This window comes from Balaenoptera borealis (genome assembly GCF_965194805.1).
Source record: "Balaenoptera borealis genome assembly, chromosome: 18".
Lineage (NCBI taxonomy): Eukaryota > Metazoa > Chordata > Mammalia > Artiodactyla > Balaenopteridae > Balaenoptera > Balaenoptera borealis.
This window is the reverse complement of record NC_138877.1, coordinates 66,369,318-66,392,553: the sequence shown is the minus strand read 5'-3', so window position 1 is coordinate 66,392,553 and position 23,236 is coordinate 66,369,318. Positions and strand designations below refer to the sequence as shown.

General features: G+C 39.5%; 1 pseudogene across 1 annotated transcript in view; it reads right to left on the bottom strand.

The window, feature by feature from the left end:
• LOC309616022 (heparan-sulfate 6-O-sulfotransferase 3 pseudogene) overlaps positions 1 to 22,721 on the bottom strand; it is a 50,360-nt pseudogene extending 27,639 nt beyond the window's left edge. The window contains exon 1 of the transcript XR_014249813.1: positions 227 to 22,721. The product of XR_014249813.1 is annotated as a heparan-sulfate 6-O-sulfotransferase 3 pseudogene (transcript). The remainder of the gene's footprint in view (positions 1 to 226) is intronic.
• Between the last annotated feature and the right edge of the window lie 515 nt (positions 22,722 to 23,236).

Sequence of the window (23,236 nt, the reverse complement as noted above, 5' to 3'; positions counted from 1 at the left end):
AACAAATTATTTAACCTCTCCAAGTGTTACTTTCCTTGTGTCCAAATGGTGATAAAAATAGTACCAACCTCACAGGGCTTCCTGTGTGGATTCGGTGAGACACAATAGGAAGAAATCTCAGCGCGGTCGACCACACAGTAAGCACTAAATAAAGATCAGCTACTCTCATCATTCACAAAGTTTTATGACAATAATAATAATAAATGATAACAACCCAAACAAATACCTTTTATGGGGAGGGGTCCTTCCATTGTGCCTGGTGAGGGGAGGAGATTGGTCTGCTTCCTCCTTCTCTCTTTACCTCTTTGTCTCCCTTCCTCACGGAAGGAAGAAGAAGGGATTTCTAATAATATTGGATAGAGTCCAGAATGTGACGGAGCTACATTTTTTTGATAGGAAAGGCTACCAAACTGTCAAAGTAAGCCTCCATGGTAAGACCACCTTGTACTTGCTTTTCTCGTGTTAGGGAGTCAGGATGCCTCACTGGGTCATCCAGGTCTATATCACTTTCTCCGAAATAGCCTTTGCCTGATTTCAGCCTTGTGGCGTACTGGATGCAGTCTCAGCCCTGGATGAAGAGGAACTTTGATTCTATTTGGCAGTTCTTCCTTGGTCAGGAACCCCAATGGTAGCAGCTTTGTATGCTGGTCATAACAGCATCATTACAGTACCAAGATCTCACTCCAAACCCCTTGCCCCAGGCACTGTGCCAACCTCTGTGGAAACATAGCCTCATTGAAGCTCCGTAATCCTTAGGGAGGCAGGTGTCATTGTATTCAACATTCAGAGGACCAAGCCAGGTCTAGAGAGGTTACAGCCCCTATCCCAGAGCTAATAAGTCTTGCAGCCAGCATGTAAATCCAGGTCTATCCGACCTGGCAAAGCCAGTGTCTGTAAGTCTTATATAGCTCTGCCCTGAATGTGCTAGGAATTATATATAATAAGTTCAGGGATACCAAGATAATGAAAACACAGCCCTCCCTTCATAGAACTCATGGTAGAGTCTAGAAGCCCTGGATCAATATTGTGTCCCTCCAAGTGAGGTCTGCAGATGCCCTGAACACAAGACCTGAGCTATTTCTTAATATGTAGGCTCCTAACTCCCTTGTCTTAGACTATTAAGGCTGCTATAAAAACAACAACAACAACAAAAGCAACATAGACTTGGTGGCTTAAACAACAAGCATTTATTTCTCACAGTTTTGGAGGCTGCGAAGTCCAAGATCAAGGCGCTGGCAGCTTTGGTGTCTGGTGAGGACCCACTTCCTGGTTCATAGAGGGCCATCTTCCTGATGAGTCATCACATAGTAGAAGGGGTGAGAGAACTCTCTGGGGTCTCTCTCATGAAGGCACTAATCCCATTCATGAGTGTTCCACCCTCATGACGTACTCACCTCCCAAAGGCTCTACCCATACCATTCCCATTCAAGATTAGGATTTCAACAAATGAATTTGGTGGGACTCAGGCATTTAGTCTGCAACACCCTTCTTCCCCTATTTATGCTAAATCAGAATCCTTCTGAGGTGGGCCTGAGAATTCTGCATTTTTTAATGTGTCTGCAGGTGATTCTTAAAGTAATTAAAAGTTGAAAACTACTAGTTTCAAGTTTAAAAGTAAAAGACAAGACAGAATAAGGTATATTCTCAGGAAATCCTCCTAAAACATTAATCTATAACAGTGTTCTTTTCACCAAACACATCTTTCTAAAATCTTAGCCTGAATATTTTTCTGAGGTTGCTTAAATCCACCAAACATAATTCTTAGAAAGAATCATGTTAGCATTGGATTACAATAAAAACTTTATTACTACACTTAACTTTAGAAAAAAAGAGGACATTATTATAGGGCTAAAAAGAAGCATTACTCAAATGTGATGAACACAAAATCAGAGGTCCAAGAGCTCTTTCCTTGAGTCTAAAATATTAAGCCAATAGCTCAAATGGTTAGAGGTGAATCTGTAAATTCTCCCCATATTAGCATGTATTTTGGTTTTTTTAAGTATTTTTAAAAAAATTTTAATTTATTTTATTTTTGGCTGCTTTGGGTCTTCGTTGCTGAACACTGGCTTTCTCTGGTTGTGGCAAGCGGGGGCTACTCATATTTGCGGTGTGCGGGCTTCTCATTGCGGTGGCTTCTCTTGTTGAGGAGCTCAGGCTCTAGGCGCACGGGCTTCAGTAGTTGTGGCACGCAGGCTCAGTAGTTGTGGCACGCGGGCTCAGCAGTTGTGGCTCGCGGGCTCAGCAGTTGTGGCTCGCGGGCTCTAGAGTGCAGGCTCAATAGTTGTGGTGCATGGGCTTAGTTGCTCCGCGGCATGTGGGATCTTCCCAGACCAGGGCTCGAACCTGTGTCCCCTGCATTGGCAGGTGGATTCTCAACCACTGCGCCACCAGGGGAGCCCTAGCATGTATTTTGTTTTGTTCTTTTTTGTGACTTGAAGGAGAGTAATGCCACCAATTTAGGAAAACTTTTATCTTCTCACATCTCATCTGCACCCTGCAGTAGTCAGAGTGGGCTCCCTTCTTTAATTCCCATGGACCACTGCCTTCCTATGAATCATCAAATTAACTCCTCACATCTAGCCTCTATTCAAAACCAGTAATAAACTCCTGAAAGAAGGCCCCGCTTCTTAGTCTGACATGCAAAATTCTCTGCAATCTAGGCTCTCTTTTCTTTATTTTAGAATCCACTTCTTTTCAAAATTAAGTTTTTTCAAAGAGTTAACCTACTTAAGATTCTACATTCCCATATCTATGCTTTCTCTTTTGCCTTTTCTCCTACAAGTGCTGGATCAGTAAGAATAGGCTGGGTTATCTGTAGTAACAAAACAACCCGTAACTCTCAATGGCTCAAAACGACAAAGGCTTATTTTTTGCTTAGGTCGCGTGTCTGTTGTAAGTTAGCACGGGCTGGCCTCATCTTTCACACTATAGACCCAGGGGATGAAGCAGCCATTTTGGACATCTCTGGTTGCCATATCAGAGAATGAAGACAGCTCAGCAAGACTCAGACTGGCAATAAATGCTTTGACCTGGAAGAGACACATGTCACTTTCACTGTCCACTCATTCATCAGAAATAGCCATGGGGCCCCACCCAACTACAATAGAGTCAGGATGTACAATGCCACCAGTGGCTGAAATGGGAAAAAATAGTGGTATATAGCATTTATGAGAGTACTGGTTCAAATTCTATCAGTTCTAAAGGCTAAGGTAAAAAATCTCTCCTCTGTTGCTTTTCCCACAGAGCCCAGGTGGATGGCAGTGGTGTTTTTTTCCCTTCACTTTTAGAAACTTTACTTTTTGTTCCATTTATTTAGCACTATCATATTTAAACATATTTTAAGTTATTATTTCACGTACACGTCTTATCTCCTCTGAGACCAGAAACTCTGTCATTTTGGAAATCATTCACCTGATCTACCACAGTTAAGAGCTCATAATAGATGTTTAGTAGCATATTGAGGCATTGATTACCTTTCCAAATTTCATTGAAAATACAGCATCTATCACACTGCACTTTGATTTTGTACCACTATACATTAGAGCTTTGAACTCCTTGTTTAACCAGCTTAATTTTTATGATAATCATTTCAAATACTATTTCCTTAGTTGCTTTATCAAGCACTTATATTTTATCTAACACTTATTAAGTATTTTTTGATGTTTTACATTATATCCCAAACACATAGGATAGTGCCTCACAAATAATAATCACCCAATAAATATCTCATTGAATAATTCATTCTGTGTTCAAAATGACCCTATGAGAAACTATCCTCATTTTACAGATGAAGAAACTGATTGAGGTTTAGGGGAGTCTGGCAAATAATGCAGGATAGTATTCTGATACAAAATAAAATTTTTGAGCTTTGTTCTTGATGGCAATCGAGAGAAGCCAACTTAGCTAACTTAGGCAGAAAAGGAATTTTTAGGGGGGTGGTAAAGGAGAGCTTGTAGAGTTGATGAACCGGTTAAAGAATCGGTTCAGAAAGGAAAAGCAGGATTTAAGAGCAGCAAGGCCCAGCGGCAGTTCCACAGCAGGAAGTCTGTTGAGGAAGCCCGCCCTGGTGCCCTTCCCACTGGCCCCTGGCTCCACTACTGCTGGACTTGACACTCTGCTGTAACCCTCTGTCCATCTTCCACTCACCTTGAACCTGTGAGCCACTTCCTCAAGAACTGAGGGGCTGGTACAAGCCTGGTGGAGCCTTTGTACATGTTTGTACCATAGATGCTCAATTATGCAAGACGGGGCCCTGCCTCTCTGCCATCTTGGGAGAGAGAAGAACAGTAGTAAATGAACCAAAATGGCAAATTTCCAATGCAGTTATGTGGGGTTAATTAGACCCCATGAGCCGGATTGGCATTCCTGATCTCAAATCAAAAAACTACAATCATCACACTACTATATATAAAATAGATAAACAAGAAGGACCTACTGTATAGCACAGGAAACTATATTCAATATCCTATAATAACCTATAATGAAAAAGAATCTGAAAAAGAATATATATATCCTGTGTGTGTGTGTATATATATATATACACACAACATATATATATATGTATAACTTCCCATATAGATAGATCTATATATATATATATCTGATTCACTTTGCTGTACACCTGAAACTAACACAACATTGTAAACCAACAACAATAAGAAAAAACAAAAGACTATGATAAACCCTTGTATCGGACATGAGAGTGCAGAAAGTGTTTCCACATAAATGATCCCTTAGGGGTAGGGAGAGCTGCTGTTCTCGTTTCACAGTGGGGAAACCGAGTCTTAGGTTGCCTGACAACAGCACAGTAAGTTAGTGGAAGCTGAGCCTAAGCTTATGTCTTCCTCTGCCCAGACACTGGGTTCATTTTCCCACGTAAGACTATACGTCAATCTACACTGGAATTCAGGGAAGATAAAAAGATATTTATAAAAGATAGAACCAGATCAGCTCGGTGCTTTGTGACCACCTAGAGGGGTGGGATAGGGAGGGGGGGAGGGAGATGCAAGAGGGAAGAGATATGGGAACATATGTATATATATAGCTGATTCACTTTGTTATACAGCAGAAACGAACACACCATCGTAAAGCAATTATTCTCCAATAAAGATGTTAAAAAAAAAAAAAGATAGAACCAAATTTTCTTTAGTGAGAACACCGCTCCCAACTTCCTTCATGTAACGGCACATGTAGAAAATGAGCATTATCGTACAGCCCTCTGGGATAAACGCATGAGGCTGCTCAGAGCCGACCCCAGTGCAATCCAGACCCTATCCGGCTCCGCAGAAAGCCGAGGGCATCAATGTTTTAGATTATACAATGTGGGAAGCTCTGATTTATAAAATAGCTACATGAAAACAATTGTAGAAAGCATTTTCTAACCAAGACACCTGGGAGTATAACATTAAGTGATACAGCCCATGACCAGGGATAATCCCCCAAACACTGATTTCATATCTACTATGGGCGAAACTGAGTGGTCAGGGCAGAGAAGACAGGTTCACACACATGAAGAGCTCAGAGTTTCAAAGGAAGCAGAACATTTCTGTGCAGTGTGGAGTGGCCACAGGTCAAGGAGTGCTGGCAGCCACCAGAAGCTGGAAGAGGCAAGGGACAGATTCTCCCCTAGAGCCTCTAGAAGGAGCAAGGCCCTGCCAACACCTTGATTTTGGCCCAGGGATACTGATTTCAGACTTCTGGCCTCTAGATCTGCCAGAGAATTAGGGAAGCTAATTAGGAGCAGAGGTAGACTTTGAACCGAGATATTCTGATCCAGAACCCTTGCTCTTAAACTTTATGACATTCCTTCTGCAGGGAAGTCCATGTAAGAGGGGATCTAATAAGGCAATTGTATCAGGTGAAGATACAGGTTTGGCAAATATCAGCTTAGAAGAAGTGTGGACATTCTCGAATCTGTCCAAATCTAAGAATATATGAATCTCACCTGCAATTAAATAGTCAACATTAACCTGATTCATAGTTATCTTATCCTATGTGTACATCAACCCACTCAGTTAAGACTACACTTCACAGTCTGATAACCAGGAAGACTGAAGTTTGCAGTGGGTGCTTTACTGGCACTGATTAGTTTTTTGGTAAAGATTTCATAATATTTACTTTAATATGTTTTCTCCTAAACTGAGATTGTGTGCCCATAAGCTGACTAAATCCTAATATTCTCTTCAATTTCAGCTGAAATGCCATTTCCTCAGGAAAGTCTTCTCTCACCTGCTCCCACAATAAAGCAAACACCTGTTAAGGATGCTCCCAGTTTGTGCACCACAAATCTATCTGATCACGGTTCTACTGGGCTTTATTTTAATCATTTATTTAGTTATCAGTATCTCTTAGTAGACTGTATGCTCAGTGATGAGAAAGGCTGGATCATTTTGTTTCCATGATGCTTCTAATACCTGCACGTTTCAATAAAATTTCTATGAGTGCATGAATACACGAACTGATTGAACTTTGATTATTCATTATTCTGGGACTTGGAAAAATTTCAAAATTGTTTAATGAGGTACGTTCTGGTTCCACCCACGGATATTCTCTGGGGGAATTTACAGTGACCTACTTGCTTATGTGTCTGTGTTGGTCTCTACCACATTTATAAGATGGAATCAATCCCACCTCTAGCTACGGGTGGGATTTAACAAGTGTTATAGATATCTACTATTCCAGGTGCTTGTCAGGGAGCATATTTGAAAAAGCTTGAAATAGAATTTGTGGAACATTGCTTTGATGCTAGAACTATTCATGCTTCTAGGTACCCTACAATATATCCTTCGGTTAGACGAAAGCATGAGAGCCCTGCGTACCTGGAACAAAGGTGTATAGTTTCCTTATAGAACTTCTTTAGCAAACTTCACTTGGATAACTGTAGCACTGTAGCAACTTTATAGCTTTTCTAATGCTATCGAACTCATTTAGATTCACCAGGAGAATATATTTGAGGAAACTGGTCACTATAGTTCATTGTGACCTCTTGTTGGTGACTCAAGTTCCATACTCCACTTCCTTTGGAAAATCTGTTTATTTTTATCATATCATCAAGTCTTGGTTTCCTTACCTGAAAGATGAGGACAATAATAGTATCTACCTCAGAGAGTTTGGGACAAGATAAAATGGGGTAACACCAACAAAATGCTTACCTAGCCCAGTACTGGGGGCATGGTAAGCAATTAATAAGTATCGTCTTCATCACCCTGGTCACCATCACCATCACACTACTTTCTCGGCATCTATGATTGGAAAGCACCAAGGCATGTCCCTGACCACCTCAACCAAGTGAAATTTACTTCATGGACAAAATAACCTTAACTTCATTCTTCCGGTCCTACTTTTCTCTTGAACTACTTTTTCATTTACATATTTCTAAGTGCCTTTTTGTTCATACTCTTAGATGCTGGCTTACAATCTTTGTGGAACAAAGGGAGTTATTAGTACACACAGACGTACACATAGTGGTTTTCAAAGGGCAACGATGTACCACAGAGAGGTGAAATGACTTGATTCAAAGTAGCAAAGCAGGAAGAATTCCTGTGTTCCAAATCTTAGCTTTAGGCCTTTTTTGGCTAGAAGGACACAAGTTTCCCTACGGCTGAATTTCTACGCAATCGCTTCAAAGAGTTTGATGTGGTTTTTGCCACATTCCAGGCTACTTATTGTTGAAATGAAAGCTTTCCCTCTTATTTGGTGCAGAAACTGCATAGAGAAGGACCCTGAGAGAACGGATCACAATAGCTGGAAAGGAAGAAAGGATTCCTGGAGTGTTGTGTACTGCCTAGGTAACCTAGATATCAACTAGCGAACTGATATAAGCAGGGATTTTAATATTATTAACATGAATCCAGCCAGACACAGAGCCCTTGAGGATTTATGGCTATGTGCATGTGATGAACATAAGTTTATAAATACATTTGTAATCCCCAAGCTCTACCTTTCAATACTGAAAGCATCGCCCACTTCCCTCTTGATACCACGTGGCCTTGGAAGCCGCATAAAGGACATTGGGGGCTGCCACCTGCCCTAAGTTTCTCTACAGAGATTGACTTTGTTCTGACCACTTCAGCTGCGTATCTGTCCTCCCTCCACCACTATCACTCCCATCTCTGGCCTTTATGCTTGTATCTTCTCCATGTGGATTTGGTAGCTTGACTCCAAAGTATTTGCCTCGGCACAGAGAACCAGAAACCCCACGTGGAACGCTGATGCAAGCAACGGCTCCACTGCCCAGCCTTCAAGTTTATAAGCGCACATCTTGGCCTTCAAGTTTATAATCCCAGGTTCACAGGATTTGCCAGTAAGCATGTCCAGTCTCCTGCAGAGTCAGAGGGAGAGATGGTCCTAGATGTGTTTCCTTCAGATAAGCTGCAGCTTTTTGAAGGCGGGGCCCACTTCACTCCCACAGTCTGTAGGTTCTGCAGAGCAGGAATCTTGTTAAAATACCTTTTTTTTTTGGGTACGTTCTGCCCCCCACAAAGCCATTTAGGGTTGTGTCCCACATGACCTGGAAGTGTTTATTTAAGCAGATTATAGGCTAGAAACAAAATCACAATTTCCCACTCCTGTTGTCAAAGGCTCCAGATACTAGAATTACACTCCGCCTACCAACACACACAAAACTTCTTGTCTATCCACTCTCAACCGTAAACAAATAAACAAATTCTGGCAAGAGTTCAAATTTGAATATAGGCTGTATGCCAGAAAATACTGAGTTCCAATCTTGGTTTTAACTCAAGAGTCTCTTTTTGGTCTTAAGAGAGAAAAACCAAACAAAACACATTTTCTCATCAATTTGTGCAAAGTCATTCTCACCTGCCCCTCCGGACACAGTGAGGATTAATGACTTCTATTTCCTAACAATACCCCAGTCCCTGCCTGGTAGTGAGTTAGGGCTATGGGCCCATTAACTGCAAATGTTGCTCTAGTGGCCTTAAAGGATTAATGTACCTCCCAAAGCCCTTAACTTACTGGGACAAATCTGGCTCAATGAGTTAATGGGCTAATTAGTTAATTGTCAACTCTGCAAAGATGAGAAGTATTGTTATTTTGCACTTTATTAAATTCTCAAGGATTAACAAGTATGGGGGGAGATGTTAAGAGGATTTGAAAGAGGCTGGGTGATCGTGACACACCACAAACTCTCGTCCAGTCTCTACTGGGGGAGGGAGGGGACAACGCCATTAATTATATCCCATGGGTATATAACCCAGAGTGGCTGCAAAGAGATTGGAATCCATCATATAAAAATCCTGTTGATGTGAGAATGCCTCTCCTAAAGTAAAATGAAGCATCAGGGTAGTAGAATAATTGTCAGCTTCTATGCTGTTGAGTGAGAGAGACATTATGTAGTGATGTGTCAAGTGAGGCACGGTTTGGTCTGCAGCATAACTGGATACGCAGAATGGCGAGGTACTTTATAGGGAGGCTTTATCATGCCACTTGAAAATATGGTTTACTTTAGAGCCAAAGAAAAGAGCATGGGGAAAGTATTTGAAAATGTGAATATTCTCTAAATAAGAATGAGGTGAGACCAGCACAGGGCATCTGAGTCACAGATACTATTAACAAGGGAAAGTCACTGGAAGACGTTCAAATGGTTAGTTATGACCAGAGATTATATAGCTCAGGTGACTTGTTTCTAAGGAGAAAACTTGAAAATTGCATGAGCCTCTGGATGATTTGGGAATGCGTTCAATCCTTTTGCATACCAGTACATTTTGAAAAATTGGAAGTCCTACACATAACAGTCACAGACCAAATGATGGATAATTAAGCATTCCTGGTACCATGGGAAGCATGTTTTATTTAAGGCTCTTGCCAAAAAAGTAGCTCATTAGACGTTTGGAACAAAAGTATGTACAAAGAACAGCTGAAAATTTCTTCTTATCAAAGTGAAGTTTTGTTCAAAGGGAAAAAGGCTTCAAAATGGAACATACACAAACACAAATGTGCAGTCACAGATACTGTGCCTGAAACACTCCTTGAGAGATGCAGTAGGTTGTCTGTGCAATAGCCATCTTCCTTCTTTCATGATGCCCAAGCTCTGATCTTCTGGTTTGCAATCCAATCCCCTTACCCATGAATCAGGTAGATTTAGATAAGTCTAAGGCATTAGTGATGGTTCCACTGCTACAAGGGTGGGCAGTTTATAGGTAGACATGTAGCCAGTTTTGTCAACAAGATGTGAGAAGATGTATACTGGAGAGCTTCTGAAAGTTTTCCTTCATAACAAATTTCATAGGTAAAAATTATCTCCTTTTCTACTGCTGGATGGTGTTGTATGTTGGTGTGATTCTGTAACTACTTCAGCCATCTTGCAGTTATAAGAAAAAAACAGCCTTTAGACGAAACCAACACAGAGAACAGCAAAACAGAGAGCCGGAAGGAGCTTGGAGGCTCCTTTTGAGCTTCTGATCTTACTGTGACGTAAGTAATAAGTGCATTGAGATGATAAGTTCCATTATTTATTCTAGTTCACCTTTCTCTGCAGCTTACAGCCAAAGGCACTCTACAAATCCAAAAGAAATTGCCACCTCCTGACCCCAAATTCCTGTTTGCTCTAGAAACGCTGAATGTAACCTTGTACATGTATTGAGAGTAGCAGCAATAGAGTCAGACACAGGGATGGCTCCTGACTCCGCCAGTGACTGCATGCACTTGGATAAGTCACTTCAACTCTCTGCACCTCAAGCTTCTGTCCATGAAGGAACAATGACCACTATGTCGTACAGCACTTGGAAAGATTATGGAAGAGAAGGCAGGCAATGTGTACTCAAGAAATAACAACCAACATACAAACACACATACACTCTAAAGGCAACTCTGACAGCTGTTTTCAAATAGGAAACATATCAAATAAGAAAATAAACACCACTCAAGCAGCAGGATTAAATAAAACTAGAAAGGCATATGGGATTATCAGACAGCATCTGAGTATAGGACTTAAAGCCTAATTTTTTTTGACACCTCATGCAAGATGAAGTACAAAAATATGTGTATTTTTTTCTGATCTCTTAGGAACCTAGACTCTGAGCGGAGGATCCCTTAGGAACCTGGGATCTGAGAGGTACTCAGTGTTTTAGGGCTTTGAGATTGTCAGAGAAGGATCACACAATGAGGCTGAGATGGAGTAGCCAGTGATATAAGTAGGGCAAAAAAAATTGAATATACTGATGCAGAAGCCAAGAGGAGACAGTTTTCCTAAAAGATGGAGTGGACAACAGGGTGGAATGCGGCTAAGACACCAAGTTCAGTAAGAATACAGAAGGGAACATAGGGATTTCCAAGGAGGAAGATGATGAAAAGATGAGTGGAGTGGATTGAGGAGTCAATGAGGGTTGGGAGTTTGGAGCCAAGGACCATACACACCTTTTGTATCCTATTAGGGCAGGATAAAAAGAAATAGGGCAGTAACTGCAGGCCACCAAAGGTGTGTTTCCTTTCTTTCTTTTAGGGTGAGAGATGCTAGGACATGCCTGTATGCTGACGCAAATGATGCACTAAAGGGGGAGAAACTGATGGAGCCAAGAGAAGAGGGATGATCACAAGAATAAAGTTCTCGAGGGAAGATAATGATGAAAAATCTGGCCTTAAGTAGGAGCTGGGAAACTTTATACATAACAATGAGGTAGGAGGTATGATGTGTGCAGATGGATGCAGGTTCTTTGGTGGATTGGGGAAGATTTCCATCTGTTGGCTTCTATCTTAGACAATGGACAACATGATATAAAAGTCAAAAGATAAAGGACTTCCCAGAAACAGAAAAGTGTTACACATTTACCTTGTTCTGGATTTCAAAGTTTTGACCTTGGGTTAAAATTCAGAATTCTGAGAAAGAAGAGCAGAATTTGCCTCTAACTGGAGACCACTCTAATGGTTCAGACGCTGAGCTGCTTGGATGAAGAGCTTCTTTGGAGTAGGTACAGTACAAATGCTTTGGGACAGGGTAGTCATGAATTTAGCAGGAAAACTATTTCTCTGACTGTTGTCCAACTACTTGGTGGTAGCACAATGTAGTAGAAAGAAAACAATTTGGGGTCAGAAGAAATGAGGTGCACTCCCAGCGTTAAATCTAACACACATCGAAAAATTTTGGGTCAGTATTTTACCTTCTCTGCACTTCAGTTTCTCTAACTACATAGAAATTATTATGATAATAATTTGTCTCTGACGGATTTGATATGAAAATAAAATTATATGAAAATAATATGAAGAATGTCCCTAATAGTAATAGGGGTTATTACTTATTGAGCACCTACTATGATGCAGTAGTTCTAAACTCTGCTCTCTCTATATATACTGTTATGGACTGAATCCTGTCCCCCTCAAATTCATTTAACAACCTAATGCCCAGTGTCTCAGAATGTGACTGTATTTGGACGTAAGGCCTTTACGGAGGTGATTAAGTTAAGATAAGGCTGTTAGGGTGGACCCTAATCCAATCTGTCCATTCTGACGGGTGTTCTCATAAGAAGAGAAAATTGGACACGCAGAGACATGCCAGGAGTGCACACGCACAGAGAAAAAGCCATGTGAAGACACAGTGAGAAGGTGGTCATCTGCAAGCCAAGGAGAGAGGCCTCAGAGGAAACCCATTCTGCAGACACCTTGACCTTGAACTTCCAGCCTCCACAACTGTGAGAAAATAAATTTCTGTTGTTTAAGCCACCCAGTCTGCGGTATTTTGTTATAGCAGCCCTAGCAAACTAATACATAGGATAGATAGATAAATAGATAGATAGATAGATAGATAGATAGATAGATAGATAGACAGATATAGATACATGTATATATATGTATAATCTCTTAGCCTCACCTTAACTCCACAAGGTAGGCATTATTATCCTCATGTCATAAATGAAGACACTGAATATCCTATGATAAACCATAATGGAAAAGAATATGAAAAAGAATGTTTATATATGTATAACTGAATCACTTTCCTGTACAGCAGGAATTAACACAAAGTTGTAAATCAACTATACATCAATAAAATAAGTTAAAAAAATAAATGAAGACACTGAGATTTAGAGAGATTAAGTGACTTCCTCAAGGTCACATATGACAGGTCATTTCTTATTAAGTGCATACTGACTATAGGATCCCTCTTAAAGGTAGTTATAAAAACTGAAGTCATAGAAACAGAAATTTAAAAAAAAAACCTTTTTATCTGTTTCCCATAACCACTCTCTTAGATTCCTGGCTTATATGCTATGATTTCATAGCTTTTTTTCCGTCATTATTTTCAGAGGTCCAACTCCACTATCTCTTCAAGGTTATTACAATTTTTAAACATCCTTCTTATTGCACCTTTTATTGGCCCCTTGCTGCAATTCTATCACTCAAACTCAATCAACCAGATTGTTTATTCCCTCGGCCTTTGTTCCCATCCCAGCTGGATCAGTCCAAGGGATTGCAGCTTGCCAGTTCTGCGATGAGGTGCTTAGATCAGAACTCTGAGCTGGACCCCATTTTCCGGGACAGCGTTGCGATCAGATGGCGCCTATGTCAGTGCAGCCTGGGACCTCGTAGCCTGGCCAAACATCTGCGCTCTCTGCTCTCCCCTGCAGCATTTGACTCCCATTAAAAGTGGAGCTTCAAATCTCCCTTGTGCATCCAGGCCTGGGCACTGGGTGACTTCCAGTTAAAGGGTCAATAAATATAATTAAAAGGCTCATCCAACTGGATCTCATGCTCTGAATATCTTCCCTTGGAGGGCCAACTCTCTCCCTCTCATAAATGGATTTTTTAAAAACAGGAGGGCTGTGAAAGGTTGCAGGTGTCCTCAGCCTACGGAGTTGCATGGCTTCGTGTCTGGCAAGTTGTCTTCGGGGTCCTCAGACTCATAAGAACACATCCGTATGTGCAGAAAGTTAACAGACAGTGTTCACTGCATTATTGCCTGTCCAATGGTCCCCTGATGACAAAATGGTCATCCACTCAGATCTCCTCATAGACAGACAAGTAATAATGCCATGACCCATCAGGAAATATCAGTGAGACAAAAACGGTCACAGCCAGTCTCTTGAGCAACTAATGTATGACAGAGCATTTCTTTGTATTCTGATATACTTTAGTCCTATTCCTTACCATAATCAGGCAAGCTGTCAATTTTACTTCTCTCTCATTAATAAGGAGACCAGGGGGAATTCCCCCCTGGTGGTCCAGTGGTAAAGAATCCACCTTCCAGTGCAAGGGAGGGGGGTTCGATCCCTGGTCACGGAACTAAAATCCCACATGCCACGGGGCAACTAAGCCCAAGTGCCACAACTACAGAGCCCACGCGCCCTGGAGAGAGAAAACCCGCACGCCACAACTAGAGAGAAGCCTGCGCACCACAACGAAGAGCCCGCATGCCTCAATGAAGATCCTGCGTGCCGCAACTAAGACCCGGCACGGCCAAAAATAAACAAAATAAATAAATAATAAGTAAATCTTAAAAAAAAAAATGAGACCAAAGTTTGGTGAATGTAAGTAATGTATCCAAGACCTCATAATTATGTGTCTGAGATGGTGTCTCCATCTCCAAAGCTCATGTCTTTTCACTCTATTCAACTTTCTCTCAGCCAATCATCACTGACACTCCACAAATATGAGTTTTCTTTAAAAAGTTACCCTTTGAAAATTCATTAAGTTGAATGGTGCTTTCTTATACCAACTGTCTGAGCTGCTCTCCTGTTTTAGAAGTCTAGATGTTCAGTGATCCTTTGAATTATTGGTTTATTGCCATATCATTCAAAAGAAATGACAGTATGGTTCATTTTAAAAATTTCTTTTGCGTCTGAGGTTTTGCCAAGATCCGTTTATTGCTGTCATGTGGAAAAGGAAAATACGATGAGGCTTGAGACGTTCCAAATGTGAAGTTTCCCTTTTCCCATTCAAATAAGGGCCAGCAACAAATCAAAAGGCAAGGTTTCATTTTCAGTGATTGACTTAGACAAACTAAAGGCGGAATAAATGTCAGATGAATTAGATGTGGTGACTGCTGTTTAAAATATGTGAATCTTGATACTTTTGAAAGGTAACAGACAGATTGGAAATAGATCTTCCATCAATACTAATGGTGACATCAAGGATCATAATGATGGTAATTTGGGTTTGTGTTGCTTTTTCCTTTGCACCATCTCAAAGCTGTCAACAGATGTATCAGGAAGTGAAGACCACAAATGGACGTGTAGAGTGAGCGCCACTGGGCTGGATTACTATGCCTCATCTCCAGCAAACGACAGCCCCTCTAGGATGTGCAGCTCCTTGCCATTTGGTGGAGATTGCAAAGGAGAATTCAATCAGATGTTTGTTGCTATGGGGATAAGAGTTAGGAAAAGAGCTTTTCAATGAAAACTGGTCTCCCAACATAAAACCTTTCCCTTTAGATATGATTCTCTTTGGGTTGTCTGGGGGCCAAGCGGAAAATAATTTGCAAAAAAGTCAGAAACTTGAATGAGTAAGAGCATAATCTTTAAAAATATTTTTTATACTTACATTTCTATCGCATTTTTTAAAACTTTTTATTTTATATTGGAGTATAGTTGATTACTGATGTTGTGTTAGTTTCAGGTGTACAGCAAAGTGATTCAGTTATACATATACATGTATCTATTCTTTTTCAGATTCTTTTCCCATTTAGGTTGTTACATAATATTGAGCAGAGTTCCCTGTGCTATACAGTAGGTTCTTGTTGGCTATCCATCTTAAATATAGCAGTGCGTACCTGTCAATCCCAAACTCCCTAACTATCCTTCCCCCCAACTCTTCCCCCAGGTAACCATAAGTTTGTTGCATTTTTGTTTGAAGAATGTAAGGCAGATATTAATGAATGAGGAACAGAATCATCGTTTATACAATTTTGATAGCTTAGCAGTCAAGATAATGAGATTGGGATTCAAAGAGGCTAGCTTCAAATCCTGCTTCTGCCACGTGTTAGTTATGTGGCCTTGGAGAATTTCCTTAACCCCTTTTGTCTTTAGTCTTCTCAACTATGTGAGGGAAACAATGTTTTACTTACAGAGCTGGTGGAAGACTTAAGAGTCAGAATGAATATCAAGCATATTTCAAGTACCTGGCACAAAGACGACATTAAAAATAGCAGATTTTAATATTAAAATTGATTATTAATATCATTATAGTACTGTGATGACAAGACTGGGTAATAATGTCATCAGTTAGTTAAAAAGGTAGGTTTATAATATTCACTTCCAAAGCTAATAAAGAGGATGAAAAAGAGTGAAGGGTTTGAGAGATAATAAAAGGACTTGGGCTGGAATGACTTTGCTATAAATAGATTTTTTCGGAGGGTAGGCTATTTTAAAAGAAACTAAGCTGCACACTTTTTAAAACCACACAGTAGGGTACTAAGGTGGAAATCACAGATGAAAATCAATATGCTTTGCCAAAAATATAAATAAGAAAATTCATCAGCTGGAAGAAGCATTGCTACAATGTGCATGTTGCTTTCATCTGAAAGAAAAATGCCAGAAAGAAACTTAATATTCATGACTGACACATTTTCTTTGTACTGTCAGTCAGCTGGAACCAAAATACACAGCTGGTTAGAAAGCCCATCTCTACTTCATGTTTCATCTGATGACCTTATACATCAAATCAAGAATTGTGGGCTGAAACAACACTCTTCATCCTCATTTATTTTTTTCAGAGGATGGTACAGTGACCAAAATCTGCCACAATGTAGCCTGTTTCCTTTCTTCACCTTTCAAGTTCTTATCAGAAATCAACACCAGAATTCAAAAATAGATGTCCACTTAATAAACCCCTAAAATAAGTGAGAAAAAAATACACACTTGGTCAAATATCTTCTTCACAGGCAAAGTAATTTGTCAAATAGAAGATTCATTTTTGTTTTCAGAGCACTGAAGTTATGTAGTGATATCTTAAATACATTTTTTTGGGGAAACTTGGCCATAAATATTCAGGAAATCTACATGTTGGAAAGATCTTCATTGTTAAAATACGTCTATTTTTTATAGACTGTAAATTTCTGGCATCAAATCCAACCTTTTATTAGACAATTTCCTGGATCTGTAATATGCATGGAGTATTTATCAGAGAACTTTGCACAAAGTACAAATAACTCATTTACCAAATTATATAAGTTTGGGGCTATACATTTTCACATTGAAAGGGAGTGTCAAAAGTTTTACTGTTTAATCTGTCATCAGGGATGGAAAGAAGCAAATTGACACATAAAGGATGACACTGAAGCATCTGGTCTCCTCAGAAGGAAATCATTGCCATTTGTCTGAGTGGAAGATGTCATAATTGCAAAATCAGTAGAAACGAAAGTAGTCAGCTAAATGCACACCTAAATCTTTCTCAATAATTCCATTCTTTCTTAGCATGTCATTGTAACCAATCAATAAGAAAATATTTGGGTGATGATGAAAAACTAAAATACATTATTATCTTTAAACAATATTTTAGGTGGGAGGTAATTCTTAGAACCATAATAATATCCTTATTCCCTTTCCAGGGATTACTTAAAACTAGCATAGAAGTCTCAGTGCACTGTAGTGGAAATAAATTCCTAGCACTCTGGCCTTCTGAGAATTGACTGCAGATTTATATATATTTTTGCTTGCTATGGTATGGAACAGACTGTAAGATCCCAAGATGACAGAGTGTGGTTGTGATTCTGCGGTCCAAGAGATTTAGTCATCAAATGTGCATTGTCTAATGATGGTTGTTTAAATTATCAAGGCACACACTGTAATTCTCATGCCCACATGCTGGAAGGACGCATGAGGTAAAAATCCAGTGAATTCCCCTTTGACATAATGGGAGGCAGGGAAATACCATGTTACCACTGGCAGGCTCACAACTCACCAACTCTCCTCCGCTAACGTCTGGGCTGTTTTGTATTTCACAGGTGATTGCTGCTTATTGTCTGTCTCCCAACTACCATGTTTGCTCACCATCACATGGAGGAATTTCGTACCTTGGCTAACTGCACCCTAGAATAATGTTTCTGTTTATGGAAGCCTAGCTTCTGTGGCAAGCAACAAATACCCAGGAGTTTCCAGGGAAGCAATGATAACAGATGCTGGAATGATGAGGAGAGCCTCCCCAATCAAAAACCAGCCCCCACTTCTACGCCCTGCCAGTCCTCACCATCCATCGAGAAGTGGTGATTAGAACCCTGCTGTGCGCAGCTGTACTTCTCAGTACGGCCTGTTGGAGGGTGGGTAACAGGGAGGGCACCTCATTACCACGACTTTCAGACTGTAAGGTAAAGAATAATGTAAAATGAATCCTTTCAGCTAAAGGGCAGGCGAGGCACAAACTCACTTACTTCTCAGGACTAAGCGATGTGCTCTATTTCCCTCCATCCCTCTCATGTGGAAGGCGTGGACCACACATGACAGAAGAGAAGCGACGCTTGGCCATCGCAATAAACTGGTGTGGTGCCAGGAGGGAAGGAATACTTGATCATTAGAGAAGGATTGATGACTGCAAGTGTTTTCCAGGCATAAACCATCTAGGCAGGTGTCTTTTAACTAAGATTAATAAACATATGTCACCAGCAAGTTTCTCATTACCAGACGCATGATAATGGAGAATCAAAATTTTCAAGTTGCCAAGCTGCCACAGAGTAAAATCTCTCCAGATAAACAAAGCCGTGCCAGCTCGAATAGGAAAAACTGCCTTTCTGCACCTGGAATATTTTATGCCCAAGGTAAACAGTCCCCTTTCTTTCTGGAAAAAGTGAACTTGGACCAGAGGTCTCTCTGTTCAGGCCAAAACACAGGTTATAAAATTTCCTCTCAACTGGCAGTCGGTGCTCATACGGACCAAGGCAACATCCTGGCCTCTAAGTTAATGCCTGCAGCCAAGTAAGGGACTATTTTAGAGACTGTCATCGAAATTGGTAGCCAGGGGGCTGGAGAGAGCAACAATTTCACAGGACAACTACACAAAATGTGAAGATGATGGTGACAGGTGTAGGAAACGTCCCATGGAACACCAGAGGGGAACACAAGTGGCCAATTCAGAATTTAGTTTCTCTCAGAATGTCAAAATGGGCCAGGGCTGTGAGTTCTCAGGGAGCCATCTGAGCCATGGTTTGTGTTACAAATTCAGGATCAAAGTGTATTTCCATCCTACAGCTCATGTGTGTAAATCTATCAGTGAACATTAGTTTGAATCTTGCTGTGAAACTCTGGGCAAACTCTTTTCACAGAGATGGTTAAGTGCTTTGAAAACAGAGTATCTAAGCTCCTTGCCCACAAAAGATAATTTTGCATTTTTCTACTTCCTTGAACTTGTAGTGGAATGGCAATCCATTTTTCACTTTAGACTCAGGGTAATGTGTATATAATATATAGTATAATATATTATGTTAATATATAATAATATTAATATATTATATATTCACATGTATATATGTATATAAAATATCTGTATACATATACATGTACATATATAAATGCAATATATATGTTACCATATACATGGTGAAGTATATATGTGTATACTATTTATATATAAAAATATATACATAGAGAAATAATAACCATATTATTTTGTCTATAAAACTTTTTTGTTGATGAGAAGTAGACAGGCAAACCCTCAACAAAAACTTACGGGAAGTCATCCTTAATTTAAAAGTTATCTTGTTATTTTCCCAGATTACACACATTATTGCCTTTTATAGCCTGGCATAGTTATGGCAACTAAATTTCACTGCATGCATCAAGTCTGATAGCTTGCTATGGCTGCCTGGACCCCCTGTGTTGAGAAGGATTCTGAAGTTGCATCTGGGCTCAAGAAGACAAGGGATAATCAACAAATAATATCTGCTCTGGCAGATGGTGAGTACATAACTTATACTTGTCATGATTCACTCCATACCTACTAGGTGCTTGTTAAATGTTTATTATTGATAATAAAGAATGGAATGTTAGCATGCAAGATGCCAAAAGACCAAAGGTCAGAAGTTAGAGGATGGTGAAAATCAGCACAGCAAGGAGAAGCTTCCTCATGAAATAGAGGTTCAACAAGGTCAATAACTTGAAGAAATGGACTGCTGCCTGAGGAAGTCATCTTCCAATGTAAAAAGAATCTATTTCACACTGCAAAACTTGAGGACCTGGTACTAGAAACAGTTACTAGGAGCTAAATGAAGAAGCTTCTTCAGAACTGCATCTAATATCAGTGGGGATAGCAGGGAGGAAAAGACCTTTAAAAACACTCTTTCATGAACAACAATAACAATTCAGGTAATCAAAATGTATATGTTCTTTTGTAAAATTACGTACATGTGTTTAAGGGGAGGAAATGGTACATTCAAGGGGAAGTTAGATAATCATTTATCAGAATTTTGTGAGGGAATTAATTCATGAGATAGCCAAAGTCACTCTGAATCAAGGTGGGGCAACAGAACCACCTGTGGAGACAGCTATCGAGCCATATTATACAAACCTCAATGCCTGGGACCCAGGAATGTGTGTTTTATTATGTCCTCAAGAGATTCTGACACATCCTAAATTTGGTAGAAAATAAACTTACAGATTTAAGAAGCTCATAAATCCCAAACACGATAAACTCAAAGAAGTCCATACCCAGACACATCATAATCAAACTGCTGAAAACTAAAGGCAAAGCAACCAGGGAAAAGTGTTGTACTATATACAGAGGAAGAATGATTCAAATGGCTATGAGTTTCTCATCAGAAACCAAGGAGGCCAGGGGGCAGTGTATTTTTTATTTAATATTTAAAGAAAAGAACTGTCAACTTAGAATTCTATACCCAGCAAAATTATGCTTCAGGAATAAAGGGGAAATGAAGACATTCTCAGAAGGAAAACGAAGAGACTCCATCAGCAGCAGCAGACCTGCTCTAAAAGACAAAAGTTCTTCAAAAGAAAGAGAAATGATATCGGTGGGAAACGTGGAACTTCAGGAATGAAGAAAAACAGAAATGGTAGATATTTGGTTGATATGGTAGACTATTTTTTCTCATATTAGTCTTTAAATATGAATGATGGTTGAAGGCAAAAATTAAAATGTTGTCTGACTGGGGCTTCAAGGTATAGAGATTATGACTACAATGCAATGAATGATGATGATAACATAAAGGGAGAAGGACCAAAGGACTTCTTTAGCGGTAAAGTTTCCACATTCCACTAGAAGTGATAAAATATTAGTTATAACTAGACTACAAAAAGGGAAGTATGTACATTGTAATCTCTAGCCAAGCACTAAGCATTAATGCAAATAGAAATATTAAAAAATTCAATAGATAAACTAAAATGGAATAATAAAAAATTCAAACAATCTAGAAGAAGGCAAGACTATGGGGAAAGAGAAGAATGTAAAACCAAGGGAACAAACGAACCAAAGCAAATCATAAAAATGGCAGACCTAAATCTGAGCATATCAATAATTACATTAAATGTAAACAGTTCATGCAGCAATTAAAAGTGAAAGATTATCAGAATGGCCAAAAACAAAAGACTGAATTATATGCTGTCTAAAACGACCTTCTTTAAATATTACCAGGGATAAAGAAGGAATTACAAAATGATATGCGGATCAATTCATCAAAAGTATATAACAGTCTTAAGGGTGTATGCACCCAAGAATAGAACTTCAAAAATCATGAAGCAAAAAAACTGATAGAGCTGAAAGGAAAAATGGACAATCCACAATTAAACTCTTTTGAATAGAAATGAACAACATCATCAACCAATGGATCTAAGTGACATTTAAAGAACACTCCAAAAAGAGCAGCAAAACTACATGTGAAAACTACAAAAGGCTGATGAAAGAAATCAAAGAACTAATAATTGACCTGACATACCATGTTCACAGATTAGATAACTCAATATAGTTAAGATACAAATTCTCCTCAAATTGATCTATGCATTTAATGCAATTCCAATCAAAATCCCAGGAGGATGTCTTACAGATATAAGCAGGCTGATGCTAAAATTTAAATGGAAAGGCAAAATAGTATAACCAAAACAATTTGGAAAAAGAAGATTAATGTTGGAGGGATCACACTATTTGATTTTAAGACATTATAAAGCTATGTTAATCAAAACTGTGTAATTTTGGCAAAAGGATAGACATATAGATCAACGGAACAGAAAAGAGCCCCAAAATAGACCCATACAAGTATACTAAACTGAATTTTGACAAAGCTACAAAAGCGTTTCGAAGGAGGAAGAAAAGTGTTTTCAACAAATGGTGCTGGAGCAATTGGATACCTATAGGCAAAAAAAGAAACTTGACCTCAACCTGACTCCTTATACAAGAATTAAAAATGGATCATCAACCTAAACATAAATGTAAAGCTAGAAATTTATAGGAGAAAACATAAGTGAAAACCTTTCTGATGTTGGGTTAGGTAAAGAGTTCTCAGATAAAATACCAAAAGCATGATCCATAAGAGAAAATTGGATAAATTGGACATCATCAAAACTGAAAAAATTTTGATAGCACAAACAACACTGCCAAGAGAAAGAATGGACAAGCTACAATCTGGGAGAAAATATTTGCAAATTACATGCCATAAAAAGAACTTGATTACAAAATATATAAAGAACTCTTATAATGCAATAATAAGACACAGAACTCAATTTTTAAAATGGGCAAAAGTATTTGAACAGGCATTTCTGTGAAGAAGATATACAGATGAAAATAAGCATATGAAAAGATTCCCAACATTATTACCCATTGAGGAAATGCAAATTAAAACCAAATGCAGGGCTTCCCTGGTGTCGCAGTGGTTGAGAATCTGCCTGCCAATGCAGGGGACATGGGTTAGAGCCCTGGTCTGGGAAGATCCCACATGCCGCGGAGCAACTAGGCCCGTGAGCCACAACTACTGAGCCTGCACGTCTGGAGCCTGGGCTCCGCAACAAGAGAAGCTGCGATAGTGAGAGGCCCGCGCACCGCGATGAGGAGTGGCCCCCGCTCACCACAACTGGAGAAAGCCCTCGCACAGAAACGAAGACCCAACACAACAACCAAAAATAAATAAATAAATAAATTTATTAAAAAAAAAAAAAAAAAAAAACCAAATGCAATACCACTACACACCTGGTAGAATGGCTAAAATAAATTAGTATAAATAAATATGTATGTACATACATTGATGCATAAATGATAAAGCCAAGAGCTTTAAGAATGAGGAACCACTGTAATTCTCATGCACTGATGGTGAGAATGAAAACTGGTACAGCCACTCTGGGAAACACTTTGGCAGTTTCTT